Source organism: Poecilia reticulata, linkage group LG22 (assembly GCF_000633615.1).
Source record: "Poecilia reticulata strain Guanapo linkage group LG22, Guppy_female_1.0+MT, whole genome shotgun sequence".
NCBI classification, from domain to species: domain Eukaryota; kingdom Metazoa; phylum Chordata; class Actinopteri; order Cyprinodontiformes; family Poeciliidae; genus Poecilia; species Poecilia reticulata.
In genome coordinates, this window is record NC_024352.1 from 16257944 (window position 1) to 16280416 (window position 22473).

General features: G+C 40.1%; 1 protein-coding gene and 1 long non-coding RNA gene across 2 annotated transcripts in view; one reads left to right on the top strand and one right to left on the bottom strand.

Moving 5' to 3' along the window:
* The window catches only part of alk (ALK receptor tyrosine kinase), a 410868-nt gene that overhangs the window by 281965 nt on the left and 106430 nt on the right, over nucleotides 1-22473 (top strand). The gene's annotated exons all lie outside the window — the stretch shown is intronic.
* Nucleotides 14875-15431, bottom strand: LOC103458697 (uncharacterized). The gene is made up of 2 exons (XR_001776153.1): nucleotides 15267-15431; nucleotides 14875-15191 (listed from the first exon to the last, which is right to left on the bottom strand). It is a non-coding gene; the product is annotated as an uncharacterized LOC103458697 (long non-coding RNA).

The following is a 22473-nucleotide window of genomic DNA, read 5'->3' on the forward strand; positions in this document are numbered from 1 at the left end:
TTTTTTCTTTCTCCCTGGAGAGCTTCTTTCTCCAAGAAACTTTGGTTGTAGTTCTGCAAATTTGTGCACTTTTGTTCAGTTTGCCTCCAACTGACTTGGAACAAAGTAAAGGGATCAAAGCGTGGTTTAATCTTAAATCCCTGCAACTGAAGTTATTTCAGTAGATTCGGGTAAGATAGACGCCAGCCATCCTTGTATGAGGATATTGTTCATTTCTGTGCCAGATCAGATCTGTGCAGATGGATCAAAGCGATGAGCGGAAACTCGTTATTCTTTGAGCGTGAACTGTGTAGTTTTATTTACAGCATGCTGATGAGATGTCCCAGTTTGTGAGGGAACTGGATGACGGCGTTTAACGTAAAGAATCATGTAACTGGGTTAGAAGGTTCACATTTCTTCCAGTGTGAAAATTGGAAGAAATTAAAGGGAGATGGATATTAGAAGGGATGTGGGTTGGCTAAAATGTAGAACCTTCTGTGAGTTATGTTTACGTGCAGCTTTTAAATAACAGTTTACTGATGTACCTCCTTAACACCACAACCCCTGGGGATCTATTTTACCCCCTGAGTTTTCAACCTTCAGCTCTGTTTTTAATTTGACGTCCTGTGGCTCTTACTTCATGACTCTTCTTGATATGGTTGGTTTTGACATCTCCTCAATTATAGGATATTTGTAGCATAAAATACAAGTCCTCACCATGTATGACTCTGCACTGCAGAGAGTCATTTTTACCCATGGAAGTACTTGTGTGTGTGTGTGTGTGTGTGTGTGCGTGTGTGTGTGCGTGTGTGTGCGTGCGTGCGTGTGCGTGTGTGTGTGTGTGTGTGTGTGTGTGTGTTTCCATGACAACCAGTCTGTAGTTAAAGATTTGGAATGGTTATAATTTGGCTGGTTTGAATGGAAGAAAATTTCATTAGGTGTACAACGGCTCTTTGGATGTATTTAAATCCTATACTCTGAATTTATGCCTCTAAGGGTCTCACATAATATCCCCTTGTCGTCAGGGTAGATTCATGCACCAATCAGGCCTGGCATTATGACCACCGACTTATTATCTCGGGATCATGGTACCATTTAGAGAATGAGATTTATGTTGAAAAAAGTGGGAAGAAATTGCAAACAGTGTCTCTAAAACGTAGAGAAACATCAGTAAATAGTAGTTTTTTCCATAACCAAATGGATGTGAGGGTCAAAACTGTATTACATTATAGGTGAGGCCTTGCTCAGCAAGATAATGTAATTTGCGGACTCGGCCCAATCCGGTCGGGCATCTGTAAAAAGTCCTGGACAAAGTATTAAGTAAAGTGGTCACAATGTTACGAATGATTGCTGTCCACTAGATTACAACCTTGGCTCACAAAACAGTCCCAAAGTGCAATCTCTGGCGAGCAAAAGGGTTGAATTATGAATCAGGTGCATGGAGTAACAATTGAGCAGCGTATTCCTGCACCGTGTTTGACAACAGTCGGCTATGAATGGGTTAAAGTGCTTTCACAACACGCTGTAAGTTAATGTGTATCTAGTTAATTTCATAATAATGTCAGAAAATTTAATATTCCCGTGGCGCATCACATTAAAATAATCATAGTCAGGGTATAAAACAAGACAAAGCAATAACTTCCAGTGTGTAATGTCCAATAAAATCCCTCTGACAGCTAAAACGAGAGCTGTTTAAATATTACAAATCATGCACAAGTTAAATGCATTCTACAAAGTATGTCAGTAAAGCTATAATTAAGAGTTTCTGTTTCTGTTTTAGCATAGCTGCAGGCTGCTGAAATAATTTATTTTGCAGCAGTCTGTAGACATTTGACATAGGGAGTTGGTAGTGATAATCCTGCTGTTTTTTTGCCTCTAAAATACCAGCCGTTTGTTCTAAGCTCTCAGATGGTCTTATTGAATCTAGAGCAAAGCTCTTGGTGGTTTTACATATGAAAGTTGTCATTTTATAACAACAGAGGTACTTTAAATGCTTCTGAATTAACAATTCTGTTAGGACCTAGGGCCCACACATTATTTTTTTAATCTACAGGAAAAGATTGTTGAAGAATATTATCCAGTTTTTTTATACGCCACGGTAATGAACAAATATTTTAAATTTTCCCACATAACCCAGCTCTGCGAAGTGTTTAGCACATTATCATACATCTCCAAACCACTGCTATTTCAGAAAGGTATTTAAGGTCTACAATTTGAGACAAGGTGCTGATACATAATAGCCTCTCATTAACTGTAGGTCTGTAAAAAATATCCAGCTGCTAATCAGCTCCACTCCGAGGGCTCTGTACCTCCTTTGACATAAGAGAGTGCAGCATGGTGTAAGCACTTGAATGGAACAGAAAGCATTTAGAAGAAGCAAGTCCACGCTATGGTGCATTTTCAGGTGCAAAGCTGATAATGGAAAAAGGTCATGAAGAGAAGAATTGAGATTTAGCTTCCTGGAGAAGCCATTTGGAAGGAAGCAGAGAATGAAGTGATGCAACTGACTGGGCGATGTGGTGTAGAAATCTGGTTGCTGTGTTTCAGTAATGCTGTGGATTTCTAAATGTGTTCTGATGAAAAAGTTCTTCGCTGATCAATATGTAAGTCTGAGTAGCAGCTGTGTCTTTTGAATTGCGTGGACATCTTGTGAGAGAAGCAGCAACTGGCTCTGATATAACCCAGATAAAATAGAACTTCACAAAATGACTGAGTAATTTAAATTTGAAAATAATTAAGTTTAAATTTGTGAAAACTTTCTCCCTTGGACAAAAACCTTGATTTTTTTTACATGCATCTGCTATTTAGAACAGCAGGAATTAGAGAGCCCTACTGCCAGATTGGCACTTGGCACCAAGGGCTTCCTGCTTTTTCTGTGACAGTAAGATTAGGAGGTTAAGTGTCAGATCTCTTTCATTAACTACAGGTTAAAAACCTACCGTGTAAATTCTAGGAAAGCAAGCTTTAAGTTCCCAATAGTAATCCATAAAGTTGAACACACAGATGAGGAGCTGATGGTTTTATTAGGAGCAGTGGTAACTAAAATTGTGGGAACAGTTGCCAGTGTGAATTGCTCTGATTCATGCATCATCTGCCACCAATGTATGTTGCCCGAAAGTCGATTTGCACAATATATTCTGAATATATTGTCATCACAATGTCAGTGTGTGGAATATTGATATTGCAAGGGACTGCATTACTTGTTGGCTAATAGATTATTAATTTACATTTTACATTCAGATGTTGTATTTAGCCAGTTGGACAGTGTCTCATGGCAAGAGATGTTCTTATTGGACAGAAGTGACATTACCCAAAAGGTTAAAGATCAGAGAGTGATGAAAGCACAGATGAGAACAAAAGTGAGCATATTGCAACTGATGTCATGATTGCAATATTTACCAACATTATGCCCATTGCAAGATTTTCCAGTATCGTGTAGCCCTATCCTGAAGTTCTGTAAAAGTTACATTTAAGTTCCTGAAAGAGGACCGATAAGTTGGAGAATAATAAATATATATATCCTAGGACCGAATCCCGGCCTGGCGTCTTTCTACATGGAGTCAGCATGTTGTCTCCAAGTTCTCTAGGTTATTTGGTCTCTCTAAATTGCCCTTAGGTTGTGAGCGTGATCATGGTTGTCCTGTGATGGACTGGTAACCTGTTCAGAGTGGATCTCCCCCCTCACCTAATGACTGATGCAGATAACCATTGGCCCCCTGTGGCCCTGCAAAGATAAACAGGTATCAACAATGGATAGATGGAAAATATACCAAGGTTTTACAGTTTTTTCTTTTCTTAAAAATAGTTTATTTTGATCTTACTATAAAAAAATTGAAAAATATACGTCCAATCTGGCCTTTAAGTGTTCCTCCTGCGTATGATATAAAGGATTTCTTACTGTAACATTGCAGGATTCCGATGTATTACTTTTAACCCTCCATCAACTATCTGCCCCAGAGGACTGTTTGCGAGAATATGAATGCTTCTCCTGATTCTCTTGTGATTGGACATTTTATTGCAAATGAGATAGTGTGAAGAAAAAGAAACACATTCCTCTTATTGAATCTAAGGGAACACTTTTTTTTATTTTCATTTGTCTGTCAGCTGGTGTCGTTTAATAACTTCTTTTCGGAAACAGCTGGTTTTCCTTGTTGTGTCAATGCAGTTTAAACCAAATATTGATTGTGTAGACATGGTGTGAAAAGGGATTGTTTTCGGCGATGACTTCCAGGGAAAACACGTATTCTTTCTATTTGTTGTAATTGAAAGCTACATTCTTCAATCTGATCTTGAAAGCCTGAGAAATGTGTATAAACCTAATTCTGGGCTACTTCTTTAGAAAAAAAAATCTCACAATTTATCTTTCCTTGAGTCTCACAGAAAAAAAAAACCCCAGCTTGAAATAAGTTTAATCATGAATGCTCTTGTGTATCTCCTTAACCTTGGTCTCACTGGTGTTTACTTTGACGTCTGGATGTACGCTGGTTTTCACAAAATATGGTCTCAAAACACAATGTGCCCCAGGCTAACCAGATCAATCACTAGCATGAGCTCAAACAAATATATATATTTCTTCTGTTAACTTTGGGTGATGGGAATCAATGCCAGTGCAAAGAGTAACTTCACAGCACGAATCTCCTTTATTCCCTCTGGCAGATGGGAATAGGCATAGTGGGATACCTGACTTTGTTTGCAATCCTAGGATCTGAAACAAGATTACGCTGATTTAAAGCAGCAGGAGTCTAAATGTCAGTGCAAGGTGCTGCCCAGAACAAGATAAATGGAGCTCTCTGCCGCCTCTGACACATAATGACTCCTGCAGTAAATACTGGCTTTTGTCAGACTACTTTTTGTAGCCAGTTGAATGAGATTACCGGGATGTGTAATACCTCCGACGAAGATGTTTCAAGAGAAGGGATACCTCATCATGTACAATTTCCACACACATACCTCGTTCCCTTTTTCATCATTAGGAGCCGACAGTTTCTGGTCAGCCAAAAAAGCTCAGCTGCAGACCCCGGCAAGGGAACCCTTATCTGTCTGTCCTCATTCATTACTGCACCAGGAGACCTTTCACCATCCAATTGTGTGGTCCAGAGAATGTGGAGATTCCTGTGGGATCACAAATGATGCACTATTCAATAAGCCGTTAAGGGCCTACCTCTCATTCTGCACCTCAGCGGCCCACCATCTCTGAGTCATCTCACCAAGAGTTCTTCTCTGACCTCCTTCAAAGCTGTGCGTCTCCTTGAATTTTGGCCGCTGTTCAGATGCCAGAGAAAGTCCAGTGTTGAAAGTGCGAAATAGTCGGGGGCAAGAGCAGCACCTCAACGAGCATCACATTCTTCCTTCCCCAGTGATATTTGCACTCTGCAAATTCCCAGGATGCCATACAAAGCCCCCTCCTCGATCCTCTACTTTAACCCAGCATCTTCCTCTCCCTTCCTCCACCCACTCCCTTTGTCATTGCTTTGTTTACTTGAACAGTGCTTCAGTGAAGCAGATGCACCTGTCCTCTGAGCAATATTTGGCATCTGGGTACCTCCCCTGGCGGATGACTTTGTAAGTCATCAAACGCTCTTTTGAAGCTCGCTCAGTATTCAGGCGGCGAGGCGTGCCGGAAACATCACAAGTGAAACCGTTTCAGGCATCCGTCTCATTCAGAAAGGTCAAACTGCCACAAGCACTCTTGGTCGTTGACTATCTTTAAACACAGGGAAAAAAAGACAATGTGCAGGTTTTGATTTTAAACTCCTCACTGCTTCACTGTTTATGGGTGCTGTTCATCCAGCTGCACCCGGGTATTTTATAATGCGGTACATATTTTACAATATCATACCACTAATTTTGATTCATTGTGTCCAGTTGAAACTGCTGCCTTTCATTCAGGAGAAGAGGATTTAGTTGTACATAAAATCATGTTTGAATCTGAGATATTTTTATCATCAGCAATGATGATGGATCATCGCTTGGTATGCCGATCGATCATCATACCAAGCCATTGTTCATCCAATATTCTTCCACCTGCTTGACTTCTCTTCTTGTGCTTTTAGCCTTTCAGGGTCCATCACAGAGCAACAAAACAACATGCAAAAAAAACCACCATGCACACATGCCAAAACGCAAGACCGATAAACCAAATATGTAATTTTTTTGTACTTCTCTCTGGCATACCCAGAGATGACCCACACATGTACAGGGAGAGCCTGCAAAATGAGGCCTTTATGCAGAAAGACCCCATGCCAGGATGTGGACCTTTTTTTGCTGCATCAGTGTTACCAACCAGCCTCATCAGATTTCTCAATCAAATTTTCTTGGGACTGCAAATCCTGTTTGTGGAAGCTTTGTCTCGACATCTTTATTGTGGCTTAGTGCAACATGCAATCAGTCAATTCTTTGACTTTTTTCCACTGAGAGCATTTGACAGCATTTTTCCCTCTACTTATCTCCTGAGAGTGGGCTTGAAATTAGTTGGAGCAAACATGCGTATATTTAGTATTTCAGAGGGAAGCGAGGTTCAGCTTTATAAACTACTTCGTTTATCAAGATGAAAATTCTACTAACTCTCCTGCCAGAAAAATACACCTTAAATAAAAGCTATGCTCATTAATTGATGCCAAGCATTTAGAGTTTACAGCGACTTTTTCCCCCAACAATTATCAGTGAATACATTATTCAATAAAGCTTTTTTCTTGATTACATTTACATTTTGAAAAAAAACAACATTCTTCAGTTTTCTTTTTATTAATGTAAAGTGAAAATAGTTACAGATTTATGAATGAAACTGGTAAGATGTTTCCTGTGTATTTATTTTTTTTAACTGAAGTGCAAAACAGGAATATATTTTTAGTGTTTTCTTTTGACCCATTGCAGAAAGTGGGAGTCTTACTTTGTTATTTTGATTTTAAATTAATCTAGAATAAGTGCACATAAATGGGCATGTAGCAACTTCATATGATTTAAAGGAAGCAGATAATAAAGTATATTGGTTGTTGTTGCTTTGTAGAAGCAACAAAATATAAAAATATCTTCTCTTAAGTGAACTATAAATGACTTTGTGCCAATTTCCTCACACAAATCCTGTATGCTTAGCGTTATTTGCACCTCCACCAATTAATCACTTTTTAACTGGGCTTTTTGAAAACAATTAGTGATTTATTTTTGGCAAAAACCTGTTGGTGAACTTGTAAAAAGCATGCTGAAAATTTGAAAACTTTGAGGTGGGAAAAAAGCATCTCATAGAAAGCTTTTATGACTTTAGGTTCACCATGTTTCATTTAGAGATGAAGGTAGCTTCTTTAAGGATACAATTTTAAGCTGTTTCTACAGGAATGTTATGCTGAGATACTCTTACAAGGTTTCTTTAGGTCTGTAAACTGTGGCATAGCTGTATCTATGTTATTGCCCAAGCACTGTAATTATGATACATCTGGATTGCGATAGATAACCATACGCTTAGATGTCTTTTTCATCGGCGCAGCTGCAGGTCAACATTACCATCATCATAGATATATTCATTAAACTGATGACAAGTGCATTTTTAATGGCATGGCGGCTGGTGACCTTTAGCAATTTGCAGTAATTGTTTCAACATTGTTCTCAGAGGACTGAGGAGTGACTCAGAGCTTTCACTGTAGGTTAAACTGAGAGAAAGAACAGACCTCTGAAGTCCATCACTATTAACATTGTCCAGGTTTGTTTTCTTGGTTGAGAATTACAGACGGGCGCTGGTTTGTATACTCACGCAAATGGATCTGCGTGAGTAGATCCATTTGGAGAATAATAATTCACATTGCAACACTAGAAAGGCTTATGTTACTACAGAGACGTGAGCTAGAGGAAAGTAAGCTGTGAAACTATATTTGAGATGAGAGAAATATATGGAAAATGTATGTGTTGCACCAGTTTTTCGTTCTGTTGCAACATGTTCCATTGTAGACCAAGATGGGTATTGCAGAGTTTGCTGAAAGATTAGGTTAAACTTTCTGAATTGTGTTGCTCAGTTTTCCTCAACTGTTCTGTTTATGTTCTCTTTGTTCTCTTTGTCTTTGTAAAACACTAAGAGGAATCTAACCCACCGGCTTCTCCTGTTCATCTTAAGGCCACTGACATAAAAAGGCTCTACTGTCATGGTTAAAAGAAAACAAATTCCATAGTTTTGTAGGGTTTTATCAGCACATAATTAGGCAGGGCCCCGGGGGTGGATGAGATCCGCCCGGAGTTCCTTAAGGCTCTGGATGTTGTGGGGCTGTGTTGGCAACGCGACTCTGCAATATCGCATGGACATCGGGGGCAGTTCCCCTGGACTGGCAGACTGGGGTGGTGGTCCCGCTGTTTAAAAAGGGGGACCGGAGGGTGTGCTCCAATTACAGGGGGATCACAGCCTCCCTGGTAAGGTCTATTCAGGGGTCCTGGAGAGGAGGGTCCGTTGGATAGTCGAACCTCGGATTCAGGAAGAGCAGTGTGGTTTTCGTCCTGGTCGAGGAACACTGGACCAGCTCTACACCCTCAGCAGGGTCCTGGAGGGTGCATGGGAGTTCGCCCAACCAGTCTACATGTGTTTTGTGGACTTGGAGAAGGCGTTCGACCGTGTCCCTCGGGGGGCTCTGTGGGGGGTACTCCGGGAGTATGGGGTACCGGGCCCTTTGATACGGGCTGTCAGGTCCCTGTATGACCGGTGTCAGAGTCTGGTCCGCATTGCCAGCAGTAAGTCGGGCTCGTTTCCGGTGAGAGTTGGACTCCGCCAAGGCTGCCCTTTGTCACCGATTTTGTTCATTACTTTTATGGACAGAATTTCTAGGCGCAGCYGAGGTGTTGAGGGGATCCGTTTTGGTGGCCTTAGGATCGCATCTCTGCTTTTTGCGGATGATGTGGTCCTGTTGGCTTCATCGGAACGTGATCTGCAGCTCTCACTGGAGCGGTTCGCAGCCGAGTGTGAAGCGGCCGGGATGAGGCTCAGTGCCTCCAAATCCGAGGCCATGGTCTTGAGCCGGAAAAGGGTAGAGTGCCTTCTCCAAGTCAGGGGGGTCGTCCTGCCTCAAGTGGAGGAGTTTAAGTATCTGGGGATCTTGTTCACAAATGAGGGAAGAAGGGAGCGGGAGATCGACAGGCGGATTGGGGCAGCGTCTACTGTGAAGCGGGCGCTGTACCGGTCCGTCGTGGTGAAGAGAGAGCTGAGCAAAAAAGCGAAGCTCTCGATTTACCAGTCGATCTACGTTCCCACCCTCATCTATGGTCATGAGCTTTGGGTCATGACCAAAAGAACTAGATCACGGGTACAAGCGGCCGAAATGGGTTTCCTCCGCAGGGTGGCTGGGCTCTCCCTTAGAGATAGGGTGAGAAGCTCGGTCATCCGGGAGGGACTCAGAGTAGAGCCGCTGCTCCTCCACGTCGAGAGGAGCCAGTTGAGGTGGCTCGGGCATCTGGTAAGGATGCCTCCTGGACGCCTCCCTGGTGAGGTGTTCCGGGCACGTCCCACCGGGAGGAGACCTCGGGGAAGACCCAGGACACGCTGGAGGGATTACGTCTCTCGGCTGGCCTGGGAACGCCTTGGGATTCCCCCGGAGGGGCTGGAAGAAGTGGCTGGGGAGAGGGAAGTCTGGGCCTCCCTTCTGAAGCTGCTGCCCCCACGACCCGACCCCGGATAAGCGGAAGAAAATGGATGGATGGATGGATGGATGGATGGATGGATGGATGGATGGATGGATGGATGGATGGATGGATGGATGGATGGATGGATGGATGGATGGATGGATGGATGGATGGATGGATGGATAATTAGACATGATCTTGTTCAAAAAATACAAAGTTGTATTTATCTGAACCACAATACTTTAGTGATAATTTCTCGTGGTTTGGGGCATATTAGAAATGTTTGTCCATGACACACAGTACCATGAATGAAAACCCCCCCAAAAAAACACAGCTTATCATCAAATATTACCGTATTTTCCACACTATACGGCACACCGGATTATAAGGCGCACCTTCAATGAATGGCCTATTTTAAAAGTTTTTTCATATATAAGGCATTATAAGGCGCATAGAATAGACGCTTCAGTTTGGGATGCCAATTTGTTCCGTACTCTATTATTACACATTCACATTTGTAACGAAGTGGTCCCTGAGTACTTTATATAGTACTCATGAGACGCTGCCGCCGCAGTCTGTCTCTCTTCCCCTGCCCCTCCACCCTTATTAATAATGTATTATCAAACTTTATTAACAAACCAGCATTCTGACAACTATCCCAACATGCACAGCGCACGTCGTCTTCTACAGGGGAAAATGAAGTCGGCAGCTGCTTACCGTAGTTGCTAGACCTGTTGTGGCTCAATAAGGTGCACTGTTGGCTTTTGAGGAAATTGAAGGTTTTTAGATGCGCCTTATAGTGCGGAAAATACGGTATGTTGCACCAGCTGTCAAGCACAGTAGTGGAGGAGTGATGATTTGGGCATGATTAGTTCTCACAGGACCTGGACACCTTGTTTAGTGGACGAAAAATGGTCCTAATATGAGTTACTTAGTTTGTTCACATGTTGCTTTCCTATTTTCAACTTTGATAGATAATAATTAAATTGTGAATTGTAATGTTTTAATGTTTAAATGTTTTCTGATTTGTTGATTGTGCATTTTACAGGAGAAGCCGGTGGGTTAGATTCCTCTTAGTGTTTTATAAAGACAAAGAGAACAAAGAGAACATAAACAGAACAGCTTCATCGCATGCTCTATTCCTTTGGAAACCTTATGCTTAACAATAAATAATGCAAAACTACTATTTGTTCTTTGAATGTTTTCTGCCGGTAAAATCTAATAGATCAGAAAATTATGCAGTTTCTTTCCAGTTAGAAATAAACGCTCTTTAGATTTACTTTCTCTGTGTTTCAGTCTGCCAGTTTGTAAATTTGGTAGGAGGTGAAACAGAAGTCATTAATTAGGGTTTAGGAAGGGAAGAAATAAGTCAGGAAAAAGTTGGGATTTTTTCCAGGCTGCTGTTCAGACACCTTTGTGTTTCTGGCACTGTGGAAAATAGCTGCCTTTTCAGTTCCAGGATTCAACAAGCACACTGTGTGCAATCCATTTCCTCTAAATCAGGTATGAAGAACATGATGCCCTAGAAAAAAAAAAAAAGCTTCTGAAACGTGGAAAAATAACTCAATCTTTAGCAATGTCTACAAATCTGTAGCATTTAGGCACCAAATTGACATTAACAGTAAGACAAATGTGTTTGTAATTAGTTACGCATCCAAAGTTTTGCAGTTCTGTGATCTATATCCTTTTTAAAAATAGACTTTAAACCCCCATAACTACAGCATTTCTGAAAATTCTCTACCTTGATCAGAACCATTTAAGGATTGGCAAACATTTTCCCACAGGTCTTTGCCTGATGCTTCTCAGGGAGACATATCTCTTGTGCTTGAAACGTAACCTGTTGGCAAACGACAGTTTAGCCAGACTCACTGCAGTTTAACGTCTGCAGGTTCTAAACATCAGATGACATTGAATTAATATATAGGAACAGCAAAAAGTGTGATGTTATGTTTTTCCACAGGTTGGAACAAGAAGTGCTAACATATTGGGGCAATTTCTGCTGTGACTACAGCTTTGTTGCATTTAATTGATTTTTACATAGACATGTCTTTATCAGGGAGCAATTGCAATGACCCAACCAGTATTGCTCTAAAATGGGTTTGCACAATTGGTTGATATTGATATGGCTTCAGAAAGGTCTTAACAGTTTTTAATGTGAGCTGCTCACATTACAAGTATACAAGTAGCATTTCCTGCTACTTGTATCTACATCAACCACAGAGTAAATGAGGCCTTTCCTACAGCTTGGCTTTTTTGGACTCAAATTTTAGGAATCTAAATTTGAATCTAAATTTGAGTCCAACCGTTATCTGCTAACGGTTTTAGTGGCGGTAATGCATATCAGGGATTTGGCACTTTTTCTATAAGTGCAGCAGTGGGTGTTTTAGCTGCAAACTTCACATGCAATTTTTCTCCTGTAGTTGCTATGATCAATGCTATCCACAAATCTAATGTTTTTCCAAAACTACCTTGCTCTTCTGTGACCTCTGTTGGAATTTTGCAATCCCCCCTACATTGCTGTATTTCTGTAGGTTAGGTCAAAACTGCACAAAATCATCATTGAGGCAACTGGGAAGCAAAAATTACTGTTGGAAGTTTGAATGTTTATAGAAAGCACCTGTCAGAAGAAATCAAGATATGCTTTTATGTGCAGCAGTTGTACTTTTCCATCTGCTACACATATAGCATGACTTCTCTCTAGAGTTACGAAACTTTATAAAGTTATAAATGTGTCACTGACACAATGGGGAAATGAGTATTTAACATGTCAATGTTTTCCTTTGTAAATACTTACAGCATCTGTTGTTGATTTTGTGTTCATAAGACCACTAGAAATAATGAAGAAAAACAAGATCAGTACATATTCTCACTGCGGCGAGCGAGCTTTTCTCAGCTGGATAGACTGGCTGTAAATAAATCAAAACTTTAATCAAATAAATAAGATCGTTAGCCGCTTGTTGGATCCAAAGCTGGTGAAACAAAACTAAATCAAGAACCGGAGCTTAATCTGCATAAAAACATTTTTTCGTCTCCTTTGTTTCAACTGTTTGGCATTCTTGAGCTTTTGTTGTATATTTTTTTATGTCTCAGTCAATAGATGCATTTCAGTGTTGCAAAGCGCCAACCTCGTCTCACCTCAGCAAACAGCAGTTAGAATCGACAGGCGTGGTGGCTGCATGTTGTAAATGACAATCTGGCAGCACGCCTCAATGTTTGCAAGTTCATGCAGCACATGCAGAACTTTACCAGAACCCCAGATAACAACACATGGACTCACCAACAGTTTGTCTGTTTACTCTTGGTACTGTGATGTGCTGATTTTGTAATTTATTATGTTCTTCATTTGCTCACTATGGAAACTAAATGAAGACCACAGATTCAGCCCAAATTAGGTCTGAGATGATTAATCGGAGTCAGTTATTGAAACAATCATCAACTAATTTAGTAAACGAATATTAACTTGAGTTTACAGACTCAGAAGAATTGCTGAAAGAAAAACATCCTCAGATAATTGAGGAAAATTATTAAAAAACATTTTGCGGTTAAAAATGTTTTAAAATATGTTCTACCTAAAATTCCTCATATGGCACACAAGGTTTAAAATATATTAGAATAAATCTCCATTTATGCACATTTTGCTATACACTTGCTGGTTTGTTAATCCACCAAATGCAGATTAGCCATACACTGTATTAATATTAATACAGAAATAATTGAGCATCTCACATTTTTGAAAGTATTCTTTTTAGCAGGTGCATCCTTTGCTTCAAATGAAATGCTATTACATTTTAAACAATAGAATTGTTATTTTCCTATTTTAAAAGAGAAATTGAATTTTTTTATGCATTTTAAAAATTGAATAAAATGGACTTGGATAAAAAATCTTCAGAATGTGACTATTTTCAATACGATTATTTTTTAAGAATAATTTATGGAATAATTGATTACTAAAATAATTGTTAGTTGCAGCCCTTGTCCAAATTCAGATCAATATTTCACCCAGACCCAGATGGTATCCTGATGACATTGTGGATTTTCCACTGATCATTAGGTAATACGTTTTAAATATCAGCAAACACACACTTCATAAACCCGTGTTTATCATTTCAAATGCCATGCGTTTTTTTTGGTAATAATCCCTGTTAAAACACTGGATTAATGATGAGTTTCCCAGAAGGCCAAATGAACTGGCCTGATGTGCTGACTGTGTCTCCAGACCTTCATTTCTGTCTTTTCTGTGACTGTCAGTCAGCCAACAGCTCAAATGTCAGCCGCCGTTCAGGAGAGTGAAAGGCAGCGGGAAAGGCTGCCTGATTGATTGCAGTTCTGATGTAACGTGGACAGGATTACAAGGCTGCAGCTGTACCAGAGCCCAGAATGGCGGGTTTGGTATTTAATGGAGAGAGAAAAAAGACGGCGAGGTGATGTGGGGAATGATAGTGGAGTGAGGGCGAGCCGGGAGGAGAGAGATGTATTAGCAGATATTGAGTGAAAGAGGGTGTTGGTCAGTGATGGACCCGGGGAGCTTGGTCGGCCGTGACGAGCTTAGAGCTGCTGATGTGCAGCGTTGATGAGGAGCCCGAGTGAGGACGGGCACGAGCGATGACTTTCAAAGTGAGGATGGTGGACAGTGAGTGTCGACTGCAGGAGAATTAGGAGAAACCTTAAACCGTTAGGAAGAATTTGGGCTTTACCGTGGGAAAGCGTTTGTACCCCTAAAATCTTTTCACGCGCTGTGACTAAAACACATCACTGCATTTTATTTGGAATTCTGTGTGACGAAAGAGAAAAAAGATACACAGTTTTTAATCTTGAAAATAGATTTACATTTGAAAAGTGTGTTGGGAATGTTTGATGAACATTATGTTCAAGTTGATCTGACCAGAGCACATTTTTTTTCCATGCCTGCTGTATTCCCAGCCTGTGGTCAAACTGGAAGGAGGAGTTTTTCCAGCTCTTTGGCAGTAATATCTGCAGATTCTCTAAACTGATTCAGGTGGATCAGCTTTTTTCTAGGATTATTGCTCTGTATATGTTTCAAAATCTGAGCTTTAAGATGTTTGAGGAGAACCTTAACATGAATCCTATATCTATTTTTCTAAAATATCCAATTGTTCAGACAAATCCTGGAAATATGCTTTGCAGTCATGTTTGACATGGTGAAGACAGAACAATTGCTGCAGTTGTGAGAGAGATCCATTGAGCTGACAAACCGATAATCAAACCGCGCTACTGGAGACGACGTTGTCATGGCGGTGTCGAGTTTCCTAACCCACATGCAGAAATCACTCCAAAGACAGGAAATACAATGATGTGATTTATTTACAGTGAATGCGAACAAATGTGAAATCTGATCCTAGGTTCGTCTGGCAGGTCTCGAGGCAACTAGGGGGGGACAGAGATGGTTAGTCTGGATCCAGGAAATCTTGCTGTTTGGGCGGAGGTTGGTGACTGTACCTGCTTGGGGAGAGTTTTGGAACCGGGGGAGGACCTAGAGAGTCGGAGGCTGGTCAGGGGTTTCGGGTTGAAGGCTGAGGTCAGCGGCGGCAGCAGAGGACGGACAGGTCGGAGGTTCCGTATCAAGGACTGGTTGTTGACCTGATAACTCAGGACCAGGGCAGCTGTGAAGGCAGAGACAAGATGGGTCAGAATCAGCGATCAGATCGAGGCAGACGTAGCTCGAGGTAAGCCTGTACCATTACTGGCTAACACTCTGGCGGAGAAGTGTCAGCATCCTCCTCCACTTATACGCCTCCAAATGGTTTGATGGGGAACCGGTGTGCAGGCGCCGGCCCACGCCCTCAGGAGGAAGGTCACAGGCTCCCTCTAGTGGAAAAGAAAACTGACAAACTTCCGGATCCCAACAGACGTTCCCTGCTGTCATTGATAAACTAATACCAGAAACCTGTTGTGAAGGGTGTTTTTTTTTTTTTTTGTCCTCTTCCGGGCAGCACTCCAGCTAAACATTACAACATGACACTGAATCCATTTCTACTCCTGGCGATGCTGAAACGAGATCCTCCTCATTTATAAATGAGATGAAGAATTTATGGAGGGCTCAGCCCATCTAGGTGACCTTGCGGCCTGGAGACATGCCAGAAACAACAAATAAAGCTTTATTAGCTCTGAAAGTGAAAGCTTATGCTGAAACAAATTAGGCTGATGGGATCATAAACGTATAGATTAAACGTTGCAAATATAGCCATATTTTTGGGGCCATTTAAAGTCAAATTATACCGCTTTAATAGGATGCTTGAAAGAAAATGGTTAGCTCTGAGAGTATTTCCAAGTTGCACAGACATGGTGAATATTGGCTGAAAGTGCACGCTCTCAGCTGTAATTTGATGGTATTCATATTAAATGAAATTAAGCTTATTAATATGGAGAACGCTCTCCTTCAGGAGAAAAGACATAATTAGGCAAATTACCATAACCTCAATTAAAATGATCATATTTAATATGTTTTATGCAGAGTATGACAGCTAGAAGCCGGCTACCTAAACATCGGTAAAACATGATTTATTTTCTCTGCTTTTCAGAAGCCTTATTGCGTCCCCACTGCAGCTGTTTTTATTTGTTGCTTTTGCCTTCAGCGAGTGAAAGGTAGCTCATCTGAGGCGAGATCAGATGATTGACTTGCCGAATATTCAGCTGTTTCATCTTCAAAGACTCCTGGGTTACTTTCACAGTGATTTTGGGGGGGTTATTGTCTGTCTGTACTGTGAAGCAAACCACCATCTGTGTTTCCGAGCCGTTTTTGGCTGAACCTCAGAACACAGTAAATGTCACTACATTCATATTTATCCTCTGCAGCTCTCTCTTTGACACACTGGGTGTGAACATCTGGGCCATGTCCTGACTGAAGGTGATCCCTTCTGGGTGAATTGTGCTTGGAGTTAATTACAGTTTGTAATCCTGAGATTTTTCTTTTCTTTTTTTTTTAAAACTTGCCATAGTTTCTTAGTTGGTTTAAGATTTTTTCCTAATTACAGGATCAATATTTCAGTTCAAGGTTATTGGAGGAAGCTGCTGTTAGTGGATGGTTTTCAACATACTCTTTCTTCATGGTAGAGTTGCAACCCCACACACTCATCGAATCACTCGGGAATCAAGGAAGCTCTGACCTTCTCTGGACAAACGATTTCCCAGATATCCCAAATAATCGAAGAAATTTACTCTCCACTGCTCCTCTGCTGTCAGTATTTCCATCAGTTCATCACTTGGATTGTTTGGGGCAGAAGTCAATTACCATTCATATTTAAAAGTCTTCTACCCAACAATGACGGCAATATTAACTAAGCCCTGCACTGGTGGCAACATGAGTCTAGAAGAGCTTCCTCAGGAGAACACGGTCCTGGAGACTATTGGACCTGTTTTGACTTCTTGATGAACTTTCTTTCAACTCCTCCATGTTTGGCTATTTAAATACAAAGCAGGGACAGCTGCAGATTTCTCTTTGGAGGTAAGCATTGCTAAAACAAGACAATGATTTCCACCACATCTGTCCCTCTTTCAGAGCAATCAATCTGCTAATTAAACTGATTTCAGACGAGCTCCTCACAGCCTCCAGCTAACTGATCATTTTTGCTAGGACATAAGTGGTAAAAACTTTTGTGTTGTGTTTTTTTTTTTTTTTTAATTTAACAAAAGTAAACTTTTTAAGTCAACACATCTCTCTTTTTTAGGAGTGTGTAGGCATTTAGTTAAGTCACAATTATGCGAAAACAATCTCAGTGGTCAAGGCTATAACTGGATGTGGATGTCAGATCTTCTACATTTAGCCAAAACTGCTGGTTAGCTAAAAAGAAACTGTCAAGCGGTGGTCAAACAAACTAACTTGACCTTTCAGATTAATGCTTCTTCATTTGGAGTAATAATGCACTCAAGAATTTAAGTACAGAGGAATATTTGAAATCTTCAAATACTTCAAACCTGTCTAAAACATTTATAACTGCTTGTTTTTATAGTTCAAACACCTAATATACCTTAATGTGCATTAATACACAGTGAAAATCATCTTGGCACTACTGCAGAAGCAAACTTTCATGGTCTTCCTTATGTCTGCATTTAAAGCCAATCAGCACCAAAGTAAATAAATGCAGCTCCTGGATTGGTTGGTTTACAAATGCCAGTTAATATGGTTTCAAGTAGCATTGGGCCTTTGTATTTTAGATTCCTCAGTTGCATTTTCTTTAGAATATTTTAGATATGTGCTACAAAAAAAATCTACAAATCGGCGAATTTTTAAACGTGGCTCAACAAGGTACCAGATAACTGTTTTTACTCGGCTGTATTCAAAAGTGGAACCGTATCTGTTACTCAATGGTTGCAGATCCTAATGCCTTTCATTAAAGTTTCTTTGTGGTCAGATAAAATGGCAGGCAACTAAAATATAAAGGAAAATTTGTTTCCGTCTGAAATTAAACTAAATGCATTTTAATTTGCCTTTTCAAATTAATTTGAGAAACTCAAGTAGCGTTTTATGCAAGAACAGAACGCCAAGAATCTGGATATTATTCCGCATCATAAACGATATCCTTTGGATAAAAGTGTCTGTTAAATGACTAAATGTAGCTTGGAGGGTTTTTAGAAACGTACAACAAAATGATTTTCTGGCTGGTCTTAAAAGCATATATCCATAATAAGTGTTTTTCAAAGCCTTCATCCCCCATGAGTTTTCTTTAATAAATAATGGGTCACTGAGCTAAACTGGGTATGGAGACGTATATATTCTCTAATGGCATTCCATGTTCATAAATTCATGGTTTTCGCACATTAAATGTTTTGTTTGTGTTTGCTTTGCCTCATGGGCATCAGATGATCCCTTTGATTTTTTGATTTTTTTTTTCCTGTGTTTTTAAGCACCACAGAGATGTTTGAACTCTTCGGTTTGAATAGTGATGAGCACCTGTGCCACATTTAGATATTTTTCACCTGTTTTCGTGCTGTTCGAGCAGAACTCATGCGTCGGGGTTGCACAGTCTTACAGCCCCATGCAGCCTGTTTATGTCATATTTCAAAGACATTAATCAGCTGGAGCATTCACCATGCTGACCATTTTTAGCTCACTAAAGATATAAAAATAAATTTGTTTTTTAAAAATATATATGTTTTGTGACACAAGGAGGCTGGATAGACTGTTTATTTAAATGTGAGAAACGTGTTGCTTCCACCCGTTAAGCAGGTGTTAAGTTTCAGCCGTGAACCAGAGGAAGGTGTGACCTTTCTCAACACGAAGTGACAAGTTGAAGCCATTCAGAAAAGTTTTAAAAAGCAGGAAAAATGGATAAACTCTGTTCGTTTACCAAATGTGAAATATGCACAAGGCATCAAGGGCTCCAAAAGATCCAGTGAAAATGGTGATGTATATAATCCCTGACTGATCAGCCTAATTACAGGTTTTCTCTCACTTATATGCACATAGATTTACATACATTCATAAATCCATTGAGGCTTTAGCTCCTGCAGGAAAGTCATGTCTCTGTGTTTTGAAATGTCCAGACAGCCTGGTCATCCTCTTTCATTGCAACAGTCTATTGAATGTGAAAGGCCTATTTTCTTTTGGTCTTCAGTCTTTATTTCTAATTTGACATCATGTTTGGTAGTTATATTTAAATAATTTTAATAGCTAACCTTTTACCACTTTTGGAGTTCATATATTTTTGCATTCAGTCATTAATATAAATCTACAGCACTAGATTTAGGTGTTGTAGATAAGTCCTGCCGTAAATTTGGAACAGAGCCTCTGATGAAACTTCTAAATGGATATAAAAGAAAATTTTAATTCAGTCTGTTTGATATTGAGCTACTTTGCAATGGACAAATTTTTAGTTTAATCACCCAAAAACTGAAAGTACTGACTCAAGGGAACATGAAATCAGCAAGGCTGGCATTTGTTGAATACATTTTTTGAAAATCCTTATGTTAATGTCCTTATGAAAGGACTGTTTAATAGAGGATTATTATTTAAACCTTCGACTTTACGTGACCTAAAAAAATTGTAAAGGTTCAACAGACAAAGCTTTCAGTTTCAAAGTAGAGGATCCTCTCCTGTTATTTCATAAAATAAAATATATAATTTTGAACATAACTTCCTTTCTTTTCTTTTTTTTTGCTATCTTTGTAACATGAAAGAACTTCTACTTTTTAAACTCTAGGACATGAGCAAGCAAACTGGAAATATTGCCCTTGGTGATGAACGGTTTTGAAAGGGACTGGAGAGCAAAATAAACAGTTAGCTGTTTCCCCTGAAGGTTTAATAAAATGAGCTCGCTCTGCTTTTTTGTTTTTTTATGTTTTGAATTACTTTTCAGGAGAAAAACAACAGAGTACATTCAGTTACATCAGAAAATAACTTCCTAATCTGAAGTAGATGTTTGTGAAGAGCATTTTTTAAATTCAATGTCTGATTGGCAGCCTTGATGTCTCAGTGTTGGTCTTAGTTGAAAGCTTTGTTTTGCTGCAGGTTGGTGACATTGGCCTGAGAATGATTCGGCGTTTTTGTATTTCCGCTGTTGTCTGCTTGGTTGGTGAAGCGTGCTTTAGAGGAAATTAATTCAGCTCCAATCAAATTAGCCTCTTTTGATCATGACCACACACTCTTTTAGGCCAACCTGGTGACTTTGTGGGGAGAAGTACTTTCCATTAACTCTCACGCTGTCTTCGGTGATTTGTGAGACATTCAGATTTTTTTTGCCTTTGGCTTGTAACCTTTGTTCAGCTGAACAAGATGGAAACCACCTCTGCAGTCATGTGCTCAATGTGAGAGAGTCTTTTATACCTGAGGCTTGTAATCTGTTTTGCCTTCCCCATTGCAACATTTTACCTCAATGACAACAGGCAGGTTTATGGTCAGCCATCACTCTTTAGAACAATAGGATCAAGGGTCAGCCTGAGCCCTTCTGACGCGCAGGAGCGAAAAATATCACTCCCAAGACGAGTCTCGCTTCGCACTCCACTCATACCTTTTGGTAAAAATATCTGCTCTCTGTGCCTTTTTTGACAAGTAATCTACTGCTGGCAGCAGCAGAGAGGGAGCCTGATGATAAATCTTTTCCGGGACCGGGCATGTTTTATGGGCTACACGTTCGCACTGCTAAACCACGCTCCAGAGTTCCTGCTGCAGAGAAGCTGAATGTAAAGCAGGCGGGCTTTAAAGTCACAGTTGTATGGAAAAAGTCTGGAAACTCCACTTGATTTTCAGGATTTTGGTCTATTGGAGAGATAGAAAATATGCAATTGGACAAAAACTTAGACCGGGTACCCCAACAGAGATACCGCATCAATATTTAGTTGAGAATAATACGTTGGCGAACATAGCCGTCTCCAGATGCCTCCTAAGACCTTTGAAGAGTATCTGGATTCTGGATGTTTGATCATTCTTCCCTATAAAATCTCTCCAATTCAGTTAATATTTGATGGCTGTCGACCATGGACATGCTTTAGACAGTTCCTTATATTTCCAGTAATATTCAAGTTAGGGGACAGTGGTGGCCATCATATTTGTCCTTCTGCATGAATGCCTTTAATAGATTTGGAGCTGTGTTTTGGGTCATTGTCTTGTTAGAATATCCAACCTCTGCATAACTTGAACTTTGTGACTGATGCTTGAACATTGTAGAATCGGGCTGAATTCAACTCAGGCTCAACCTTAAAATGGCTCCCAGTACCTTAACTAGGCACAGAGCCCCATCAAATGTGACAGTGGGCAGCCAGCGTTTTCTTGGATCTTCTTCCTCCATGCGAAGCGTATTTGTTTTGATCCAATAACTTGATTTTTTCTTTTTTCCTCATCCCTCCAAAGCACTTTGTTCCTAAAAGAATCAGATTTGTCTAAATGAGGTTTTGCATAAAGCAAGTGACTCTATTTGTAGTGTGATTGCTGAAAGAGGTTTGTCCCCCTCATCACCCTGCCTTCAAGGCAGGGGAATGTTCTCGCAGGGTTTTAAAGGTGACCTGTCAGTTGTTTGTAACCGTTCTCCCAATCCTCCGCATATGCCTCTGCTGTAATTTTCTTGGCCTGCCCTCTATGTTTTCAGCAGCAGCTGATTACATTCCTTGCAGTTGAGACTGACATTTTAAAGCTCTAAAATTGCTTCTTGTAGCATCACTGGAACCACGTCTCTGAACAGCCTGTGTTTTTAGGAACTTTTGAGTGTTGCTTTGAGGATCCCATGCTGTCACTCTTCAAAAGGACAACTTGCAATTGGCACCTTAAATATCCTTTCTCATGATTGGGCACACCTGTCTATGACGTTTGAGACGTAACTAGCAAACCCAAACGTTTTGATGCTGCAAGTAATCAATATTGAGCCTTTAAATGAATTAAAATTATTGTACAGTTTTTAACATTGGATTTAATTTTGTACAACTACGTGCTGCCTCGTTAAAAAATGTTTTTAGAAGACTTGTGGTATTCTGATGTTCCTAGGAAATGAAAAATAAGTCAAATCTGTCAATATGTGAATCTACAAATACTGAACCTCACTGCAGAGGTCCACTGTATGTCAAAGTAATTATTAAAGAATTGCTGTTAAAAGTAAAATTATTCTTCAGTTGTTCACATCTAGGTATTTTTTGCTTTGTATCTAAAAATGAATGAGTCAAAATATTTGAAAATAATGATTTTTACATTGATCAGTACTCTGAAATGAGCCAATTAACTGAAACTATAAGTAAATATTTATCATCAATAAGAACAAACTGAAACCTACCAGATAAACATGACCTAAGCCAGGCTGGGTCTGGTTTCTTGATCCTCAGAGGTTCTTTCGTTTTGTGAAAGAATATTGTGTTCAGCCTCAGCAAATAGAACGTAGATGTTTATTTTGTCATGCAATAGGGAAATTCGTTAACAATATTCACCAACAGTTCTGAAACCCAACTCATCGTCTTTCAATTATT